Source organism: Ambystoma mexicanum, chromosome 12 (assembly GCF_040938575.1).
Source record: "Ambystoma mexicanum isolate Mex_15411 chromosome 12, UKY_AmexF1_1, whole genome shotgun sequence".
NCBI classification, from domain to species: Eukaryota; Metazoa; Chordata; class Amphibia; order Caudata; family Ambystomatidae; genus Ambystoma; species Ambystoma mexicanum.
Genome location: NC_090936.1, coordinates 241,089,549 through 241,103,067, shown reverse-complemented (window position 1 = coordinate 241,103,067; position 13,519 = coordinate 241,089,549). Strand labels below are relative to the sequence as shown.

The following is a 13,519-nucleotide window of genomic DNA, read 5'->3' as shown; positions in this document are numbered from 1 at the left end:
CAAGCAGAGAGAAGAGTGCAAAGCTGTAAATAAATTGTTTAATATGGAAATACGATATGACGTCTAGAATGGCTTTGTTGCAAAACCAATTTGGATCAGGTCAAACACTGTTCTTATGTGGGCCGACCACAGAGTGGTGACGAAGTCTAGGAAACAATGCAGTACTTGAATATGCACTTCCAGATAACCGAGAGATTAACCCAGTCTGGAAGGGCGATCTTTGGGAACAAAGGCAACCAAAAAAACGTTATGGCGTCCTCAGCCATACTTTGATGGTCAGGGGTAAGTCTTGTGGAACTGCTACAACAGTGGTGTGGGCTTGCTAATGTGAGTTTTCATGCTCTGCAAGGACTGCCTGTTTTCAGTAATCCTACGAATGTCATATGTTAGCTGACCTTTTGGATTTCAACTAGTGTCAACGGAAATTTGTTACTGCGCTAGTAGAGAACTGAGTGCCGCTCCTCACTGTTGTATTCCTGTTGGCAGAATGTAGAAATACCTTGATGGAAGTCGTCCTGAACCCCATCTGATGTAATCTAGTAGCTTGCAGAAAAAACAAGCTGACAGTGGGTAAAAAAGGTTGGGAAAAAAAGCCAGAATGCATGCCCCCTAGTCCCAATATGACAAACCTGTAAAGCATTAACACAGTGACACATTAAGGAAAGGATAATGTAACCGCACTACCACCCATACAGTAACTAGTCAAGATTTTGGAATCCTTAATAACCTAGGAGTCGGCGGTTCAGGCTGGTAATGGTACGTACTGACTACTAGACGCTGTGTGGGAGCCTAGACGGCCAGAGATGTAGTCAATCTGGAGAGTTGCCGTCTCAATGGCACGAGGAAACTCATATACTCAGCGGCAGTGTCACTGATTATCCAAATGCTCGTTCTTTTTGAGGACAGCAGAAGAGTTTGAATGCCAAGTCTGGAAGCAAAACAAAGCTGAAGGGTGGGTTAACGAGAGGTGGGAAAGGCAGAGGAAATGGGACTATAGGCATCAGCCAGGAAATGGAAAGGATCCCAACCATCAGGCAACACACTTAGGAGAAGCAAAGTTCAGGAAAAGCAAGTAGACTGGGATTGGGTGGGTGAAGAGGTACCTACGGGTAAGCAGAGTGCAGCTCTAAGATCAAGCTAAGAGATCAAAACAAATACCTGAGTTATGGAGCAAAGGCCACTAAGGAGGTCCAGTCTCCTAATGTGCAGGCAACAGAAGTGCCTGGGACATGCAGCAGTCTGGTATTTTGTCCGTAAGCAACTATTCAGAGCCACTGAAACCAGGACCATCAGGGAAGCTCCAGAACACATGGATCAAGCTGGATCCAATGCATGGAGAATCACCATCAAAGAATGATGCAGCTCTGAAAATGGAAACATTTAAGAACGCGACGGGTGACGTTTCTCACAATATTCTGGCTAGTGTAGTCCTAAGCATGTATAAACCTGCATTAGCGCAGATGGGTTGTCCGCTTGTGACATCCATAACCCTCACTGCAAAGGCAGCGACTGCTGCAAAAAAGTTTGAGCAGCAGGGTGTCTAATGCATGTTGTCACCCATTTCTGTGTGTTCTGAATCTTTGTCGAATAGTGCTTTTGCACAATAAACAAAGGTCAGATGTGTGGTTGCTAGAAGCATGTCTTATTTTGAAAAGTAACGCCGGTTTGCCATAGTACCATATATTGTGACTCCTCTCACTCCCCCCCCTTTAATTGCAAGGACTGTGATAAGACACTGTGCAATGAAAAGTATTGGTGAGTAATACATCCTTTGAGAGGGAGGGGGAAGGGGAGAGAGGGAGAGAGACTGAGAGACCGACCATCGGGAGATGCAAGAGAACAACCAGACTACTCTGTTCCCTTGTGAAGTTCCTAAGGAGTAAGGCTAAGCCCATTAGACCGCACTAGGCTGAATAATAGGGGGTATCCTGGCTGTAGTTAACCAAATCTTGCAGACATGTTGTGATGTAAAGGGGAGCCTGTGCAAGGCAGCATACAGCCTACCATAAGGTTAGGATAGCATACAGAGACCAAATGAGAATTCCAATTAACATGAGGATATATATATTTTTCTATAACAAGCTTACACTAAATAGCCGTGGTCCAGATGTTATTAAGCAACTGGTCGCACTTAACTAGTCCTGTAGATGGGGTGTGTGTATTTCTGCTAAAGAAATGGCACTTTACCAAATGGACAAAGAATGAATGTGACTTGTGTGTTGACTCTGGGTAAGGTATGCTTTCACAAAGTAATTAGTGAATTTACATTAACTTGGGTATGAGGATTTTGGGGATATACAATTCAAAGTAAGCGTGGAGGCAGTTGTGGTAAAAAGAGGAGGCAAAGAAAAAAACCACTGTAAAATAACGAAGTTCGAGGGGATTGGGTCCTCCGATGTATTCCATATCTATGACAGTAATCACCACAGCTGTGCTGCTTCGGAAAATCTTTCTGCGTCCTGTGTCGATGACGTCGATACGCCGCCCTCGAGGACCTCTTCCGACGTCACTGGATGTTATAAGTAGGACGCACGAAGCCCGTAGCCTCAGGTCCGTTTTTTCTGCGAACGTGTTCACTTCGGAGATCTCGGCGCTCCCCGACTCTTTGGAATTTCTGTTCTTTCGGTTCTTCAAACCTGTTCATTTGTGAGGTTTAAGTCCTTCAAGATGTCTACCTCTCCTTCCACCCCGCGTCCGGGCTTCAAGAAGTGCGGGGACTGCGGGTCCAAGATGTCGGTGATGGACTTGCACAACGCCTGCCTCTGGTGCCTCGGAGAGGCCCATGACACGGATGTTTGTGTCGACTGCCAGTCTCTTAGGTCCAAAGCCTTGCGGGAGCGCAAGAAGAAACTGTCGGTCGGTAAGGTGTCCAAGCCCCGGAAGTCGAGGTCCATGGGGCTTTCGACGGACGATTCGAGGGGCGACTCTCCGCATCGTCGTCGGAAGTCCAGTGGGTCTCGGTCCCGGAGTGGGTCCCGCCACAACTCTGCCTCTTCGAGGTACTCCCGGAAGCGCCGTCATCGGTCGCCTTCCCCGTCCTCATGCGAGGACTCCGCCCGTCGGCGGATCGCTTATCCCACCAAGCATGCAACGCCAGAGGAATGGGTTTCCTTCGGTAAGAAAATGCTAGCGATTCTCGAATCGCAGGGCACTACTGTCCGCGCCTCCGAGTGGGGTCGGTCATGTTCCGACTAGAGACACCGCTCGTACGCCTTCGGGCTCGGGTGGTCGGCACGATTCGCGGGAGCGATCCCGCTCAGACAAAGGGAATCGTTCTAGTCATGCCCGTTCCAGGTCCCGGTCCTCGACGCGCTCGAGACCGTGTGAGCCTGTGATGTCTTCGAGGAAGATGTCGACACCTGTGGCGCCCAGGTCGTTAAGGGACTCTCTTGAGGCTCCGCCTCCGAGGAAGTCGTCGACCCCATCGGCGCCTAGGATGTCAAGGGACACGCTCGGGGCTCCGCCCTCGATACCTGTGTCGACGCCGTTGATGCTGTCGGTGCCGCGTTCGGCTGTTTTGACGGGGGTACCCCGGGGCACGTTGGAACCCCCTAGAAAGGCTCTGGCCAAGGTCAAGCATGGCTTTGTTTCCCATTCTGAGCCCACTTTCCGCCATCTTGAGTACATTTCGGAGGTGGATAAGGTCTCGGATGATGGCATGGTTCCTGATACGGTGCCAGATGAGATTCTCTCGGGCCATAGCCAGATTGAGGACCTGCGTCAGTCCCTGCACAACACCAGTGGTCTGGACACCTCTCCGGAGGTGGAGTTTTGTAGGCCTGAGCCTGGCACCCATGCTGACTCCTCGTACCGGCGCCTTATGTCTAGGGTCACCAAGTACTTGGGGTGGTCTGCTCCCCCAGGGGATTTTCTTCAGGATGACTTCATGGATATCCTCGACCAAGGTCCACCAACTGACCCGGTACTGCCGTTCCATATGGCTCTACAGAGGAGGGTGGCGGCGGCTTGGACTGCTCCGGAGAGTCTCCTGGCAGTGGGCAAATCTTTGCTGCGAAAATACAGCCCAGCCTGGAGCGACCCCTGCTACTTGACCAAGCACCCCACTCCGCAGAGTTTGGTGGTGCAGGCGGCTACGTCCCCAGCAAAGCAGGCGTCGTATCCTACCTTCCCTCCTGATGGGGACGACAAGCGTTTTGATGGTTGGGCGAAGAAAGTGTTTTCTTCAGGGGGTATGGCTCTTCAGGCAGCCAACTCCATATGTGCCTTGTCACATTTCACGCACACTCTGTGGAACTGTTTCCTTAGTGGCTGAACATATTCCTGAAGGGGAGGAACAGGATGTTTTTTTGCTATGGGCCAGGATGGCAAGGATGCCATGTGTGAGGCCGTTCAGTCGGGTTTGGACATGGCAGATTGCGTCAGCCGGTCCATGTCGGCGAGCACCGTAATACGCAGGTTTGCGTGGTTGCAGGCCCGGCTCCTCAACATGCCTTTTGACGGTGAACATCTTTTTGGCAGCAAAGCTGACGAGAGCCTTGAGAGGTCGCAGACCTCCAAAGCTGCAGTGAAGTTGTTGGGCGCTGCAGTTAGGTTCCTTTCGTTATTACTCATCCTTTGGTAAAGCAAGAGGAGCTGCCAGTCAAAGGGGCCACCGTAGGAGTGCCAGAGGTGGAAAGCAGGGTATTCGAGGTGCCAAGGCTGCTCGGGCGGTTGCCTCTTTGCCCTCAGGCAACGCCGCAGCCGCTTCAGCTCAGTCATGAGGCCATGTCCCAGGGTTCGCCGGTTGGGGGAAGGCTGGCGCAGCATCTAGTCGAATGGCGTGCCATTACTTCAGATGTGTGGGTTCTGGAGATCATAGCCCACGGCTACTGTCTTCCCTTTCGGCACAGGCCTCTCGACAATCCACCGGGGAATCACTCATTGCAGAATCCGGATCTGCTCCTTGTGCAGGATGTTCAAGCCCTGTTGGAGAAAGGCGCCATAGAACTGGTGCCTGTAGCGTAGAGGAACAAGGGATGGTATTCCCCTTATTTTTTGATTTCAAAGAAAGACGGGGGATTGAGACCCATCGTGGACTTGCGCGGTTTGAACAAACTCCTCAGGAAGGACAAGTTCAAGATGGTTACTCTTTCTCAAGTCCTCCAGGCCCTTCAACTTCAGGGCTGGTTGGTGTCTCTCGACCTCAAGGACGCTTATTTTCATGTGCCGATCCATACAAATTACAAGAAGTACCTGAGGTTTGCGGTTGGCGACTCGCACTTTCAGTTTCGGGTCCTGCCGTTCGGATTGACCTCCGCCCCGAGGGTCTTCACCAAGCACATGGTAGTGGTGGCAGCGCATCACAGGAAAGGGGGGATTCACGTCTTCTCCTACCTGGATGATTGGTTGATCAGGGCGTGCTCTCCCAAGCAAGTCCTGGATCATCTGTCCGTCACCTGCCACTCCCTCCACAAGCTGGTTTTCTCCCTCAACTTAAAGAAGTCCCACTTGACGCCAACTCAAAGGCTCCAGTACATCGGAGCAGTGCTCGACACGTCCCTGGGGCAGTGTTGTCCTCCCCAGGTGAGGGCTCATCACATTCAGCAGATGGTGCACAAGTTTCAGCATGCCCAGAGTCTCCCAGCGTTTGAGTTCTTGAGATTGCTCGGCCTCATGGCATCCTGCATTCTTCTGGTGCCAGAGGCCAGGTTGCGGATGAGATCTTTGCAATGGGCACTCAAGCTCCAGTGGTCTCAGTCCTCAGGCAGGATGTCGGACCCTGTTCAGGTGCCATCCTCGGTCGCCCATGACCTTCTGTGGTGGGCCGTCAAAGTCAATCTGATGAAGGGGGCTCCATTTTGGCTACCCTGGCCAAAGGTGACGATCGTGACGGACGCATCCCTCACGGGATGGGGAGCTCATGCCAATGAGTTGACAGTCAGAGGTTGTTGGTCTCCGTCGGAGTCCAGACTCCATATCAATCTGTTGGAGCTGAGGGCCGTCAGGCTTGCCCTGAAGGCTTTTCTGCCGACTGTGCAAGGAAAGAATGTCCTGATCCTGACGGACAACACAGTGGCCATGCACTACCTCAACAAAAGGGGGGGGCAGGGTCACTTCCTCTGTGCAGGGAGGCGATGCAGCTCTGGTTCTGGGAAATCCAGCAGGAAGTTTCGATCTCAGCAGTTCATCTGGCCGGAGACGAAAACGAGACGGCTGACGCTCTGAGCAAGCAGAGCGCAATCTCTCACGAGTGGAGTTGGCTCAGGAGATTCTCCTGGAGATCCTCGTCCTTTGGGGGACCCCTGAAGTGGATCTCTTCGCCTCCAGTGTCAACCGGAAGTGCGAAAGGTTCTGCTCGCGGGTATTTCCTCCAAGAGGAGCCTTAGGAGATGCGTCTGTGGTGGAGTGGTCATTCCCACTGCTGTACGCGTTTCCTCCAGTCCCCGTCATCCCGCAAGTGCTGCGGAGGTTACGAAGGTTCGGTTCCCGGATGATCCTCATTGCTCCGGCATGGGCCTGGAGGACGTGGTACCCAGATCTTCTCGACTTGTCCATCTGCCCTCCACGTCGTCTTCCCTACCGAGACAATCTGCTCTCACGGGGGGGGGGGGGGGGGGTCAGGTTCTCCATCCAGAGGTCAGATCCCTCAACCTTCACGCTTGGGTTCTGAAAGGTTGACAAGGATTGGGACCTCCCTGAAGACGTGATGGAGGTGTTGCTTTCGACCAGAAGGCCCGCAACAAAGTCCCTGTACCGTTGCCGTTGGAGAAAGTTCTGCGACTGGTGCAGGGTTAAGAATGTGGATCCGTTTTCATGTGACATTCCTGTGGTTCTGTCTTTTTTGCTTTCTCCAGCATTGGATCTTTCATGGATTCACATGCTTAGAATATTCCCCGTCGTCAGGCTGGGAATCCCCGGTACATTATATAGACCCTTTCCCGAAGGAAAACTTTTTCGACGCTATGCGTCCTATCCACCTCGTTTTGTATCATGCGTGCCCGCGCCGTCAGGATGCCATGATATAAATACAGGACCCGCCCCCGCGCTCCCTCAGATTTCAACCGTCTTTCAAAGTAGTGGGATCCTCGTGGTTACTGCTAGTCATAATTAGGTTGTATTTTCGCTTCGGCGACGTTACATTCTGGAAAAAATATGTCCGGAAAAGCTTTATTTCGTCCTTGTGCGACATGTGGACTCAAAAAAGTCTATGAAGGTGATGCCCACATGGATTGTATCTACTGTCTCCACCCGCACCACACGGCGGATACATGTGAGATATGCCAGGGTTTCTCCCAAAAAACCCTTAAAGACCGAAAAAGAAGGTTGGTCGACTGGCTTAACGACGGAGCGGGTGCCTATCCGGCATCAGAAGTTGGCTCCACGGCCTCCAGGAACAAGTCGGAACCTCCCTCGAAGAAGGTGCGGCCTGTCGAAAAACTCCCTGCGGACAAGAATACGGAGAAGCATGCTGGGTCTTCCTCATCACACAAAAAGTCCTCATCCTCTAAGACGGAGAGGCAAGCGGCATCAAAATCCTCCTCAGGGGACCGTCCTAGGTCTTCCGTGAGTCGACACTCTTCAGCAGGAAAGTCGGCGACAAAATCAGCTACGAAGTCTAAAGGCTCGGTGCCGGCTACTTGCTCGTCGAACCCGGTGTCGCTGACGATGCCTATTACTATTCAGGCAGCAGCGTTGGGGATTCCCTCGTCGACGGTGACTCAATCTATGGCCTGGCAGCCAGAGGTCTGTGACCCGGCCCCCCCTGAGGTCCTACTGCAGCCAGACACGGCCTTGTCGCTGTCGTCGGTGGACGGAGAATGTGGCATGGTTATGCAGCTGTCGGACTTGGGCTTACGGCCTTCCAATACGTCGACGATGAGTGCGAGTGGGGATGTGGCCCCTCTATCCTCGACGTTGCTGACCCCCCAGACGGTTTTGTCTCTGGATGTGCTTAATACACTTCAGAAGCTCCTGCAGCGTCTGGATACGCAGATCCCTCAGCCTGGCACTTCATCGTTGATATTTTCTGCACCTTCCGTCGACGAGCAAGCTCAAGCAGCTCGCTCGACGACCAGAAGCCCGTCGGCCTCCCAGGCGGTGAAGGATCGTCCTCGAGCGCAGGAGGAGGGTGAGCTATCGGAGTCCGATTCTATATGAGGTGACTCGGGGTCGGACATTTCCCTGTCACCGTCGAGAGACCCAACATGGAATTCGGATGTAGAGGTAGTCTACGAGGAGCCAAGCACAACCATCTCCTCCGGATGATGTGGGAGCCTCCCATGCAATGATGGGAAAAGCGTGTTCCGAGTTCGGCTTAATTCCTGAGGAGCAAAAGAAAGACTGTTTTCTTTTTGATCACATGGGTCAAAGGAGGAAATCGGTATTTGCCATCCCAATCCTGGACCACGTGTGGCAAGAAGGCCTCAAGACGATGCGTCATCTGTTCGCGGAACCGGCTATTAAGGGGCGTACTGAGAAAAAGTTTAAAGCTCCGGAGTCCACTCCAAAATGTCTAACATCGCAGCCTCTGTCAGACTCTGTGGTATCGGCGGCAGCGGCTAGGAAGGCCAGAGCACAGCAAAAATGTTCAACCCCACCAGAAAGCGAGGCCAGGAGGCAGGACGCCTTTGGGAAAAAGGTGCTCTCAGTCGGCGCCGCCAACTCCTTGGCGATTGTATCACGATACGATAGGGAGATGTGGCATAAAATAGCCCCTATCCTAGAACATTTGGCGGAAGAACATCGAAAAGCAGCCATGTTGCTAGTACGAGATGGTGAGGAGGCCTCCAACCACGCAATTAATATTGCGGTGGACCTAGCAGAGGCTGGTTTCAAACAAATCAATCATGGCGTAGTACTGCGTCGACAAGCGTGGCTCAAATGTACTACTTTCAGACCTGAAGTCCAGTACAAAGTCCTAGACATGCCATGCGAAGGAGAACATCTGTTTGGAGACAAGGTAGATGAAGCCTTGAAGGGGATGAAAGAAGACACGGATACCGCTAGGTCTCTCGGCGCCCTCCAGACAGGTAGAAGTTTTCGCTCTTTTCGCCCCTTCAGGGGTGCTTCCGGAAACTCCCGCTTTGGAGCCTCTAGGGACCGTGGATTTAACAGGCCCTCATGCTCCTCACAAGGTTACAGACGGGCATCCCAGTCGGCACGTAGAGGCAGAGATTATCAAGCCTCCAGAAGACGCGGCTCGGGTCCCTCGTCGACGAAGGACAAGCAAACCAGCAACCAATGATGGCCTTCGGAACGTCCTGGGGGGTCGAGTCTCATCATATCGACCAATGGAAATGCATCACCACAGATCGATGGGTTCTGGACACGATTCGCATGGGTCATGCGCTGCAATTCAAAAACAAGCCTCCAAGTCTTCCGCCAGTGTTTTCGGCCCAGCCCCACCTTCGAGTTCTAAGACAAGAGGTGGCGCTTATGCTGCAAAAAGGAGCGGTAGAACGGGTTCCTGTGGCACAGGAAGGACAAGGGGTTTATTCCCGGTTCTTCGTTGTCAAGAAGCCAAATGGAAAATGGAGGCCCATTCTCGACCTGAGGGTACTCAACAAATGGCTAAAGAGCTCAAAATTCAAAATGCTAAAGCTCCAGGAGGTTATCAGGTCAGTGCAACCCATGGATTATCTGTCGTCGCTAGACCTTCAGGACGCATATTTTCATATCCCAATACGTCCACGACACAGGAGATATTTAAGGTTCGTCGTCGGGCGAAAGCATTTTCAGTTCAAGGTCCTCCCGTTCGGTCTCAAGTCCTCCCCCAGGACATTCACCAAGTGTTTGGCCCCTATAGCGGCCCATTTAAGGAAGGACGGTCACCATGTCTATCCCTATCTAGACGACTGGCTGGTCAGAGGTTCGTCCATGGAACAAACACGAAACAGTCTGGGGGCCACGATGTCCCTCTTACAGGAACTGGGCTTCGCGATAAACTTCAGCAAGTCCTCCGTAGAGCCTCCGAGGACCTTGGTCTTTCTAGGAGCAGAGTTTCATACGCACACAAGCCTTGTAAAACCATCCAGCGAAAGGATACAGAAGCTACAAAGCAAGGCGTCGGAATGGAGATGCGGTACCAGGGTGTCGGTGCGCAAATACATGTCCCTGCTAGGGACCATGTCATCCTGCATTCCGTTGATAAACAACTGCCGTCTGTTTATGAGGCCTTGCCAGGAATTTCTAGCGGACCGTTGGGCGCAGAGCCAAGGTCGCTGGTCCGACAGACTGGTCATCGACGAACAACTGGTACAAGCACTCTGTTGGTGGAGAGCTTCTACTCGTTTAACGAAAGGAATGCCTCTGGTGGAACCGGAGTTCCAGAAGACGGTGGTGACGGATGCATCGCTGAGCGGATGGGGAGCTCATCTGGATACGTTACAGGTACAAGGCCGGTGGTCGTTACAAGAGTCCTCCCTGCATATCAACCTGCTAGAACTGAGAGCAGTGCGGTGGGCTCTAAAATATTTTTCTTCCTCAATTGAGAGACTCCGTGGTGCGTGTCATGACGGACAACACGACTACAATGTTTTACCTACGGAAACAAGGAGGAACACGTCCCAGGTCCCTGTCGATGGAGGCACAGAAAATCTGGCATTGGGCCCTGCAACACAACATGCTAATCTTGGCGTTCCACCTGCCAGGCGTGAGAAATGTGGAGGCCGATGCCCTCAGCAGGGAAATGAACGAAGTTCACGAATGGGTGCTGAACGACCAGCAACTACAACATGTATTCAAGAAGTGGGGACATCCTTCCATCGATCTGTTCGCGACGAAGGACAACAGGAAATGCCCGCAGTATGCAAGCAGATGGCCTCAGCAGGGCTCACTGGGGGGGATGCGTTCTTCTTCCCATGGACGAACAAATTTCTGTACGCATTCCCTCCATTTCCTCTTATCCGGAGGACGTTGCAATGGATCCTCAAGTACCCATGTCGGGTGATTCTGGTGGCCCCGTATTGGGCCAGACAGGTGTGGTTTTCAGACCTGCTGCACATGGCGGCGGCGGAGACAATGAGGTTCAGGAAGATCCCCAACCTTCTGTCTCGACAGGAGGATATTGTTTGGCATCACGACCCGGACAGCCTCAAGTTGACGGCCTGGATCCTGACTTCGCCGAATTTGGTCAGCTAACGATTCCGGAGGAGTGTCGTATTCTGCAAGCGGCAAGAGCACCTTCCACAAACACTTCATACTCGTACAAATGGAGGAGTTTCTGTCAGTGGTGTGGGGATCACCCAGGTTTGGTTCCGCAGTCGATTACGCCGGAACAGCTCCTTCCATACTTGCTGTTCTTAGCTCAAAAGAGCTTATCGGTGTCGTCGATAAAAGTACACCTGGCCGCCATCTCCAGGTTTACACGTCAACGACATTCCGCGCCATTATTCAGCGACCGCCTGATTAAGCACTTCCTTAAGGGTCTGTTTAGGAGTTTCCCTCCCGAGAAGAGATTTCCTCCGGTGTGGAGCCTCAATCTGGTGTTAGCGTCTCTTATGAAACCTCCTTTTGAACCAATGTCATCATCGTCTCTAAAGTTTTTGTCGTGGAAATTGGCCTTCCTGGTGGCCATCACTTCAGCCCGACGTATTTCGGAAATCCAAGCTCTAATGGTAGACCCACCATACTTAAGATTTTTCAAGAACAAGGTGGTCCTTGCCACTAACCCACAGTTCATACCGAAAGCTCCTTCAGTGTTCCATAAACATTCCTCTATTGTCTTACCTACGTTTTTTCCAGAGCCATGCTCGGGAGCGGAGCGCACGTTACACACATTAGACGTGAAAAAGGCTCTCAAGTTTTATCTGCATCGCACACAACCTTTCAGGAAAACGAGGCAATTGTTCATGGCCTATGGTTTGGGTGCTAAAGGCAAAGCTATTTCAAAGCAAGGACTGTCAAGATGGGTATCGTCTACCATTTCGTACTGCCATTCCAAGGCTGGGAAGCCTCTTCTGCGACGCCCAAGAGCTCATTCAACTAGAGCGGCGGCATCGTCGACGGCGCTGTGGTCTGGAGTCCCTCTGGGGGACATCTGCATGGCGGCTACCTGGGCGGCTACACACACTTTTACCCGCCATTACTGCCTGCCACAACAACATGCCGAAGATACTCGGATGGGACAGGCGGTGCTTCGACACCTATTCCAATAAGGTAAGCCCCGGTTGAGGGGTTAGATCTTGTTGCAATTATGATTGAATATTGTTCGTTCTCTATGTTAACTATTGCTGATGGGTACACGACCATAGGGAACGGGCATTGTGAGGAAAGTATGTGAGTTTGCATGCACGCCTCCTCTTTTCGGGATGGTACTGCTATGTAATCTATTCTAAGCATGTGAATCCATGAAAGATCCAATGCTGGAGAAGGGAATAGTTTCTTACCTGTAACTCCATTTCTCCAGCATTGGTATCTTTCATGGATTCACATGCGCCCGCCTGCCTCCCCTGAGCATGCAAACTGGTTCCCCCACTACTTTGGGGGCCGAAATCTGAGGGAGCGCGGGGGCGGGTCCTGTATTTATATTATGGCGTCCTGACGGCGCGGGCACGCATGATACAAAACGAGGTGGATAGGACGCATAGCGTCGAAAAAGTTTTCCTACGGGAAAGGGTCTATATAATGTACCGGGGATTCCCAGCCTGACGACGGGGAATATTCTAAGCATGTGAATCCATGAAAGATACCAATGCTGGAGAAATGGAGTTACAGGTAAGAAACTATTCCCTTCTTTAGCCTACAGGGGCTTGCAAGTGGGTACCGTTAAAGGTTACCTGGCGGCGCTGTCCATATTTAGCGCTCATCTGAAGAGTGTTCTTATTTTAAAATCCCTTTAATTTCTCAGTTTCTAAAAGGGCTCACTAATGTGTTCCCTCTGTCACCTTTCCAGGTGCCCGGTTGGGATTTGAACCTTGTCCTCCGGTTTCTGATTGGTGCTCAGTTTGAGACTTTGCATTCGTGCCCTTTGAGACTGTTAACTCTTAAAACTGTATTTTTGGTTGCGGTCACTTCCGCTCGCAGAGTGAGTGAGGTACAGGCACTTTCAGTTAAGCCACCGTTCACTGTATTTCATAAGGACAGGGTTGTCCTTAGAGTTCGTCCTTCCTTTCTTCCGAAGGTAGTGTCGGAATTTCATTTAGGCCAGAAGGTTATTCTTCTGGCATTTTATCCTCCTCCGCATCCTAGTAAGGAAGAGGAGAGGCTCCATAGGCTCGATCCTAGGAGAGCTTTAAGCTTTTATATTTCACGCATGTACCGGGTCAGAGTGGACAATCAACTCTTCATTGGTTACTCTGGAAAGTGTTTGGGACAAGCTCTGACTAAGCAGACTTTGCCTCGCTGGATTATTCTGGCTATTTCTGAATGCTACCGCTTGGCGGGTAAGGACCCACCGGTCGGCTTGCGGGCCCATTCTACCAGGGTTATGGCTGCCTCTACTGCCCTGCAGAGGGGTGTTCCTATTCGTAACATCTGTGATGCAGCCACCTGGGCTTCGGTCCATACTTTTGTACGTCACTACTCCCTCGATTCCATCCGTGGGCTGGATCTGGCCTTTGGCAAGGCAGTCCTTTGCTCC

The 13,519-nt window shown here is 51.8% G+C and overlaps 1 protein-coding gene across 8 annotated transcripts in view; it reads left to right on the top strand.

Annotated features, from left to right (window-relative positions):
- EPS8 (EGFR pathway substrate 8, signaling adaptor) overlaps positions 1 to 13,519 on the top strand; it is a 1,868,600-nt gene that overhangs the window by 1,147,277 nt on the left and 707,804 nt on the right. The window lies entirely within an intron of this gene.